This window comes from Crocodylus porosus, unplaced genomic scaffold (assembly GCF_001723895.1).
Source record: "Crocodylus porosus isolate Cpor-Errol unplaced genomic scaffold, CroPor_comp1, whole genome shotgun sequence".
In the NCBI taxonomy this organism is placed as follows: Eukaryota; Metazoa; Chordata; order Crocodylia; family Crocodylidae; genus Crocodylus; species Crocodylus porosus.
The window spans coordinates 13,131,452-13,141,427 of NW_017728947.1; positions in this window are offsets into that span (position 1 = coordinate 13,131,452).

Sequence of the window (9,976 nt, forward strand, 5' to 3'; positions counted from 1 at the left end):
AGGCAATAGAGCTCTTGTTACCCCTTGACTCAGGCACAGGCCTAGTCCTTGGTGGCCTTTCATTTAGTCTGCAGCTTCTGCCCCCAGGACTCTTCAGGCAGCAACCAAAGGAGCACTTAATGATAAAACACAGGTTAATTAACAAAGAATGTCAAGAATATCTGGCAATGATGGGACAAGAATTGTACTTACACAATCAGATTACATCAAATGAAATCCACATATATACAGATAACCCATACAATGAGTTCAGACATAAAACAGCTTATAGCCCTTTACAGTACAAGAAGGATGCAGAGTTACAACAGGAATCCCAACAGCATAAGGAACCAAACCACAACAATGGCACAGCAGCTGTGCCCAAAGAAGAAATGGCAACCCAGGGAAAGATCCTGCTACCTAATAAAACATTATTACCCTTTCCCACGTGGCTCAGCTAGGAGGGGCCTGTAACTCTGTCACTACACTTAACAAACAGGAACCCTAGACTCCCCTCTGTGCCCAAGGGTGAATCATCCCCACTCCTCAGGGGCTTCCCCTTGATCCCCTGCAGTGAGCAAGGCCCCGCCTCCCCTGTGGGAATCCCCTTTCCAGGTAACTCAGGACTCCCAGCATCCTCCCTCACAGGTATAGTCGACCCATCCAGTTGCTGCTCATGGCAGTAAGGCCCAAGCTGCCTGGTGCAGCCACCCGGGCCTATCAGCCCTCTCTCAACCTGCTATCCACCATCCTGTGCACCGGGACCTGCACTGCCTCATGCAGCTGCAGCAGCCTATCAGCTCTATGGCCCTGTGCAACAATGGCCTAGCTCCTGCCTCATGTAGGGATAGGGATCTACACTGCTTTGTGCAGCTGCTGCGGTCCCTTCCAGCTCTCCACCAACCCTGTGCACTACTCTGTGCACCAAGGAGGCTGGGCTCCTGCCTCATGTAGGGTTGGGAACCCTCACTGCTTTGTGCAGCCGCCGGTGTCCCGTCTACTCTCAGACCCTCCATGCACCAATCTGTGTACCATCACTCCTGCTTTGTGCAGGGTTGGAGGCCTGCTCTGTCTTGTGCAGCAACGCAGTCCCATCTACTTCCAGGCCCTCCATGTACCAATCTGTGCACTGATGCCACGGCTGTCTCTGTGGCGGGGCTGGGGTGCAGCTGCTTGCTGCTCCCTGCTAGATGGCGGTGTCTTTTTGGGCACTTCTGGGGCAACTGCTCTGCCCTGCTGGTCATCTCTACCAGCTCTTCACAAGCCCCGTCTCCATCATCCCTTGCCGACAGCTCCCCATGTGCTGGGCATGGGGGTTTTATCTCTTCTGGATGCTCCACCCCCAGATTGAAAATGGACCAATAGGAAAGCCTGAGGGGTTAGTTTCCCTTCAGGTCCTCTTCTTCACCCTGCCCCTAGGTTGGGGCGGGGCAAGCTTGCTGCCTGCCTCTTCCTGATTGGTGGAAATGATCCACCGATCAGCCTGAGCCATTTTGGACTCAAGCTAACAATCCAGGCTGCCAGTGGGCCCACCAGCCAGCCTGCCACATATGATAACATAAGTAACACTCCACAGAAGACCAGGTGTACAATGCTGTTCAGATGAACACAAACAGAAGAATGGGAAAGCAACTGGCTAATTGACAAAGCAAGCAATTTCAAACAATGAAAGGCAGTTAACACATAAAGTAGGTTTCCGTTTCTGAGCTGACCCACATATGAAGGGAACTAGACCCATTTCTTGAGGGAAAGCACACCTGCAGGGCCTGCCCTTATGTGTCAGACCTGGGGAAAGGTGCTAACCACTGTGGCTTTTTTGTCATTAAAAAATCATGCCAACAGCTGGGCCTTACTAACAGAGAAGACAAACTGAAGGCTTCACCTGGGAAGCTGGCCTGCAGTTATGGTCAGGTGATCTTACCTTCTTACTCTGTCCAAACAGAGAAAGGGAAGGGACCAGGGTTCTCCCTGGTTTGTCTCTCTTCTTCTGACAGAAAAGGACTGTGTGTCTACTTTACTAAGAAGGGACTCCATTGCTGGTTGTTTTATGGTAAGACCACCCTGACAAAAGGAACCATCAGAGACCAACAGCCTCCCATGAGGAAAGCAGTTTCAATGAATTGTTTTGCTTTATACCTTTACTTGCTTTTCCGTGCTGGCTTAAAAAGGTTGGCAACCCCCCATCCCAAGGTCCCTATTACACATGTACTTTTGTATGCAACATATAATTAGCCTCTGAAACTCACTGTAGCTAGATACGATTGAGGGAAATATATTCATAAGATTTCTATGCAGCAGAAAGAGCAGCGGAAGATCATTTCAATAAAACATTATCTGATTATCTACTACCTAGGACACATTGTGCTTCAGGTCAGTAACCAACAGCAGGTAAAGTTGAGAATAAAACTATGCCCCAGTGAAAAAGTATTCCACAATGGGGTGAATCCTGAACTTCTGATAAAGTCCCTAAAAATGCCCCCCATGACAGAGGAAAATAAACAGTAGTAGAGCTTATGCTGTTCCAGTATGACAATCTATGTTCAGCTTGACTGCTTTAAGCAGTACTGTAGCAAGAGAGGGGCAACCACAGTGACCGCCCTGGGTGCCGAAGCAAAGGGGTGCCAACAGGCACTTCACAGCCATGGCAGGGCACAGGATGGAGCTGCAAATGGCTCATTTGAGGGGGTGCAGGTGCGGGGGGCGGCTCCTGTGGCTCCATGAACCCCCAGGCAAGCATAGCGGGGGGGGGGGTCACCCAGATCTGTGTGGAGGGTGAAGGCAGGCTGCCATTGCAGGCTTGCCAAACTTCCCTGCTATGGTACTGGCTTTAGGGTCATGCTACCTGCCAATCCCAGGTGTAAGACCTCTGATTTGAAGGCCATAGCAAAATTAACCACAACAATCGAGTTGACCACGAAAAGTTTATCAGGCAAACTGAACTCTGTGAGTACACAACAAAACAAGCAAATGGCAACAATCAAGAACCACACAGAAACTTTTGATTTTACATCCATCCCTCAAGACTCCAGTGACAAGAAAAAGCCTCATTAACTAATTGTAAGTCAGTGACAATCCTTGAAGTGACTCCAGCTATTTTAGCAAAAGTGCACAATCGCTAGCTAGACAGAGGGCACCAGACAGGAGACTTGAGAGGCTCAGAATTTGCTGACATCTAGAGTACTTTGAAACAGTAAGACTGGCAAGTCATGTTTTAGAGAGACAAGCTGATATCCTTTGAAATGTACAGTGTCCACCACAGAACCAGGGTATGTCAGCAACAGAATTCAATGTGCAGCTATGCAGAGGTGACGCCATAAATTATTTTTGTTTGTTATCAGTGATATTAAATAGTAGTCAGTGAACATATCTTTAACCACCCCCTCATCATGAACAACATAGGATGTAATTCTTGTAACTTGTTCAGAGTTAGGCACCTTCCCACTGCAATACCTCATGCAATCCAGCAACACTACCTTGGTGTCATGCAAATACTTACATCCTTAGGGACAGACCCTCAATCAGTGTAAATCTAATTACTCTCATTGACGTCCATGTAGCTAACCTAATTTTCACCAGCTAAAGACCTGGCCCTCAGAGTTTATCTGAAAGAGCTTCACAAGCAATGGAAAAAACAAGTTTCAGATGTAACACTTCTCTGTACAAAACTGAAATGTCATCGCATGTAGCAGCGTGAAAAAAAACAAACGAAAACCCCTGCAGCCCTGTGAAACACAGACTAGGAAACCATAGCTGTGAGTTCTGACAGTAATAAAAACATCACAGGATTGATTCTGGAGAATTTATTGAACAGAATTTAGCTGGGGTTTTTTTTTTTAATAAAAAGGAGTCCTAAAAATATTGTCTATCACTTAATGTTTAGAAGCTCAATTATGCCTTTAAGGCATAATATAGCAAGACAGAACACCTCCTGGGCATGCAGCTGCTGAATATGTTCTCTTGCAGCCCTTTCTTCATAGGCTTTTAGTTTATATTTCCTATAGTGTTTCACTCATTTCCAAATGGAAAGTTAGGTCCAACATCCACCTTGAAAAGAAGGCTAAGTACAGATGTTCAAAAAGCACGAGGGGGAAATCAACCTAAGTTACACAGTTTTCTATAAGTGGCCTAGGTTAGATGAGTAGCAAACAGTATGCTCATTTGCCCTTTGGTAGGGGGGAAGGGAAGGAGGGCATGCAGGCTGCCTGCACTGGCTGAGTCCTACAAGTTGGGCATGCTCCTTCACACCTCCCAGGATGCCCTGTGGCCTCCTTGGGCTACTGGAGACTGCCAAACGCAGCTGAACACCCAGACCACTCCTGATTAGCTGCTGGGCATGGGCAAGCACACTCCTCCCCCCCACACACACTCCACTCTGCCCTAGTACTCCAGGACCCTGTAGCTGTGGGCCAAAAAAGACTTGCAGTGCCCCAGATACCCATTGTCCAGGTACCTGCTGGCAGTGGCCAAGCCACAGAGGTCACAAGATAGTCTCCATGCAGACCCAGTCCTAATGTTCTGCCCCATGCTACCCCCACCCTGACCCACCAGACGTGAGACAAGCTGCCCACACAGGCTCCTGCTTGGTGGGAGGGAGTGGGGAGAATCCATGCTGGGGTCCAGGTGCCAGGGCACCTGTCTCTGGCCTCTGAGATGTGGTGTGTGGGAGCCAGAGTAGGGCTTTGTGGGGCTGTGCCAAGGCATGGGGGCATAAGTGTCCCTGGCTGGGTGTGCAAGAGTCAGGTCAGGCTCATAGCACTGTGCCCAAATACAGGGAGGTCTCCTGATCTCATTGTCAGGTATGTATGTACATCATCAGGTGCTTCATGACAGGGTGTGGGGGCACAGTCTCCCTTCCCCTCCCCCCCCCACTACTGCCTGCCAGTGGCTGAGATGGCTGGAGCATAAAGTGGGTCTGGGGAGAGGTTCTGTGCTGGCACGGTGCTGGGAGAGGTTGGGGGCATGGCGCACTGGGTACTTGGCCAGAGCAGCTGAATGGGACGGTCGTCTAACTTGAATGGATAGGGGATTTGGTACAGAAGTTCAATTCACCGATCTAAATTGATTCGATTTGAGTGCACATCAAACCAGGCCTGTCTTAGATCAGGTTTTGCGATCTGGTTTAAATTGATTTCCAGTCACTTAGACTGGTTTATGTACAATGTCCATACCTGGCAAAAGAGTGAGGCCTCATCCCCACCTTTGGCTTCTCTGAAGCTGTGTGCAGTCCCTTCAAGAGTAAGGCTGGAGACGACCTTGCATTACTTCAAATACAGGCACTGAAAATCATATCCTGGGAGCACAGGTGCTCCCTTCACATGCACAGCCATACATCTATGTAAAGGCCAGCCAGAAACTAGTCACAAGTCAAGATTTGGTGGAAAGGGTAGGGCACATATCGCATGTACTATAACGCCTAAAATTTGCTCATTCATGATTTTAACAATATAAAATGTTCAAGATATTAAAACTAAATACATCATATCACAAAAAAAAAACTTCTCCTCTCACCTGCACAGTGGCTAAGCATAGCTAATACAGAGGGTCATGAAGCCCTTCAGCATAACTCCTTCCCAAATGGCAGAGAAAGACCAAAGGCTCTTGCAAGAAAGGAGGTTGCTTAAACAAAACATGTAACTCAGCTACACTCCACATCTTACTGTAGCTTTCTCTTACCTCTTTGCTGAAGTACAGGATAGATTTCATTCTCTTTAGGAACTTTTCAGAGTACTACACATAGTTAAACCTCAGGGCCACCGCTTGGAAAATTCTGATAACTGAGTGCTCATAGTTCCACCCGTCAACTTAGAGAGAGAAACATACAATTTCTTAATAAAAGTTTAATGATGTGTTGTTTCACTGAAAATATTGTGGACAGTATAAAATATATAATGTAGTATTTGGAATACTATGAATAACTTTTAAATGCATGTTATTTGACAGTAAATCTACTGCTCTTCCAGCCTTTCTTGCTTTTACATACTTAAATTTAAGTGCAAGTTTTTAACATAAAACTTTTATATTTCAATACTTTAGCCCACATAGTAAACACATTCTTCTCTGATAGTCTTTTGGAGATGATTTCTTAGTCTCTGTCTCATGGCCACAACATGTACAGTGTGTCATCTGGACCTGTCAGAGCTTAAAAAGAATGGCAGACTTTCAGTTCTCTACAGACACTTCACAACCCTGTCAGCAAGCAGACAGTCAAGGGTCTCTACTGCTAGCACTATTACAGCCCTTGGGTTAATAGCTGATTGGTCTCAGTTGCCAATAAAAATAACACAAATGTGTAGCTACTATGCAAGGGGTATAGGCACTGGGACCCAACCCTCAGAACAAAAAGGGCTCTCAGTTCTGCATCAAACAGCTAACGAGTCCACAGATACAGCTCTAACTCCTAGGCTTATAACCCTTCTTCTCCATGCTCTGATTGGCTCTGCTCTCAGAGGCTGACTGGAGAATCACCTGCAAAATACATTGCCCACAATGAAATCTATCTATACAGTATCAAAGAGAGGCATGGAGTATATCCAGCAACACTCATATTTTATTTTTTGACATTGAGTAGGCTGCCCTGCATCTATATGCAGAAAGCTAATTATTCTAACCAAAAGGTGTCTCCCACTCCTCCCTTGCCCACGTCTGGCTGCAAACTCAAGTTTAAAGAAAAATATGCACAATGAAAAATAGTCATATAGGGACCTTTAGTCTCTATTATAGTAGAAAAGTCAAAGGTACAGTCCCCAAATGAGATGGCTTGGTTCCTGGTTCAACCTCTTCTGTGAGGATCCTGCACAAGTACTCTGAGAAAAATAGACACATTCACTTTGAGTCTTTCATTGTATGAAAGTTTCCTTGTCCACAGCTCCTTACACCCACCTCCATCCAGCTGAGTGTCCTGATTTGAATTAGACTTCTCTAGTGGAGAACTGAGTTCAGACTGCAAAATCAAGTCATACAAAGATTCATTCATTTCCTGGCTGCATATTTAAATATATAACATTATATATTCTCCATTTCTTGGTTAATTGTTATGTTTACAAGCAATGGCAGCATCTCTGTTTTAGGCCTCCTTCTGAGAGAATACTCTCAGTTTTACTATTTCCCATTCTGCTACACAGGTCATTTGAGGCAAATAAAATGAATATCCAATTCTAGGACTCTCTCTTATTCCAAGAATCTTTCTTTTCTTTATATGGTATATCTCTTCATACATTTCTTACATGCCATGCTTGGTCTTAGTAAAGTCAAGGAGTCACTTCCCTGTCCTAAGTCTGCTTCTCTATTCTGAACTTTCCTGTACTTTCCATCTGCCACGAAAAGGTTTGGCCATTCTTACAAGTATAGCTGGATATCTCATTTTGTCTCCTTCTGACTTAGTTTATGGCTGGAATCCAGCAAGTTAATCACACTTGCTATAAACTATTCTCATCACTGTAAAACTTTCCAGTCAATAGGACTAGGATGTTTGGCACCACATTTTCTGGTACATAGAGCTGGAGTTTGAAACTCCTGTGGCATACTGTCTTTGTTGCAAGGCAGCACCTCTACAAATCCTGTTGTTTTGACTGGTGATTCTTCTCCAGAATTATTCTCCTAAGACCTAATTTGTACACCATGCATCTGTGTGATAGCTTTGCTGGCTTTCTTCTTTGCACAAAATCCTGCAACAGGAAGCTTTGGCATCCTCGGGAAAAAGCTCTTATTCTGTTTAAATGTAAGTTTACTGCACGGTGGATGCTGATCATTGGGTGGTGCGCTAAATTATGGTTAGGGTTAGGAGATTTTAAATTAGGGTTAGGAGATTTTAAAAATGTCTGTCCTGTTTACAGTTGAAACGTATTCATCCTTCTTTTGATCCTAATATCACTAGTTGACCAGTTCCCTTAGTTTCTAACTGGTCAAATGTCCTTCTAAACAGGTTGGAGCAGGTCTTGGCAAAACAACCTGCAAATGAACCAGCTGATGTTCAGTTTGGAAACACTTCTCTTTCCAGGTCTCTAAAAATTGTTTTCACAAGGAGTGGATGTTCTTTCCACTTTATGACTTGGTCTCTACTTCTTTTGCTTCTTGAAGAAGTTCCCTCTTTTTTTCAGTGTGTTCCTTTTTTGAATGCTTCAAACAAGAGTTCTGCCTAGGAAATGTTTCTTTGTCAACCATCCAAACTAATCCCATTGATCCTGAGTGTGGTTAACAGCAATTCTCCAGCACTTGTTTTGATACCAGTGCCTAAGCCTAACTTCAGTGCTGGGTGCAATAAACTCTGAACAGTATTTGTGCTTTTGTTTTTGTCAGGGATTTCGGTTTCCCATAAATTCTCTGGATCAAGCTTACTAAGCAGGATAACTGACCTCTCCACTGGTCTATGTGAACTGTCCAAAATACACTGTAGTTTAATCTTAATCTCTGTCATAGTTTTTATCTCACCAGGAGATATCAAAACAACTAGCCGTGTAGTATCAAGAGAAAGACTGGAGTAGATGCTATCACTGTATGGCTACCTATAAAAAAAGTAGGTCCACTATTTGTTAACCTTCTAATCCATAAATCATAGAAATAAAGAGAGCCTGTTTGTCAGTATGAGAATGCACAGGGTGTCCCTGCCCACTGTGCTAGGAACAAAGTGTACAGTAGCAGTAGATATAAGCAGCAAATCCACATGGCTAATCAGTGTCATAATCCATTTTTTCACTAAAGTGTTTCACAGTGTACTACAGAGATGGGATCTGCATATGCACAAGAAGCTTATCTAGCCATTCACCTTCAAACCTCTGCATGCCAGTCACCTTATTTCAGCTGTGCTATCAGTATGAGACACATTGCTAATAAAATGGTTTTGTAGGGACCCAAACCTCAAAGCCTCCAAGTGCTGCTGGCTCTGGGAAATAGTATTAATATGGTGTACACAAAATTGGAGCACATACTATCATTCTACTCTATTTAAATGACTAGTACCGATTAACCCAGAAAGAGAAACCACAGCCTGAACCCTATATAATCCTCAAGTCCAGTGCTTCATCACTGCTGAGGTAAGTGGAAAGGGGACACTGAGATAATATTAGATACATCTTTAGTGGGCTTCCCTTTGCACCTTACCTAAACACGTTGGGAGAGCACAGGCAGAGTTCTGAAAGTTCAGAATACAGAAAGCATTACAGAGTTAAACATCAGGGCTTTTATATGTAAAACTATGACAAGCAGGTGTTAATAGCTTCCATTCACCTTTCAAAGAGGGCAATATACAGTTTCTTAGGAAAACAAATATTCCCCGCATGGTACCCAGAGCATAGTAAATTGTATTTAGAACACTATGAAAAACTCCTAAAGTCAGTTGAATATAAATTTACTTCTGTTCTTTATACAGCATTTCTGTACTGTTTTTATTACATATTTAAAATGATATGCAAGGTTTAAACACAGCATGTATACTCCTATGTTTTGGCTCACCCATTTAAACACCTTCCCACTTGGCTTTCCAAAGACGATTTCTTAACCTGTATAATGTGACCATGATATAAAATGCATGGTCATCAGAACACATCAGATCCTGAGAAGAGTGGCCTCTCAGTAGTTTTCCTTACACAAATCACAAATTTATCAGTAAACAAATAGGCTGTTTACTGCTACTGCTAGCACCACTCCAGCTCTTTGGTTAATGAATAGCCTATTGGTTCTCAAGTGCTGGTGAAAACAGAATAGCCCTCATAACAGACACAGGACCAAGAGGTGTCTATCAGCCAATCTCCCCATGCACCAAAGTCCTCTGACCAGGAAGTCTGCCTAAAAGAGAGCAAGCACCAGGTTCATCACCAGTGCCTGGTGTCAAGCACTTGATCTTTAGTAGGACCCACCACTGACATAATATGGACAGGTGTGAGTCTACAGGCCCCTTTATAACATTCCCTTTCAACCCCATGATCCTGATCAAGTTTTGGAGGTAACAATGTATGGCCTGCCATAAAAAAAACTCATGAGCCATGTACCGTATCTGGGTAAT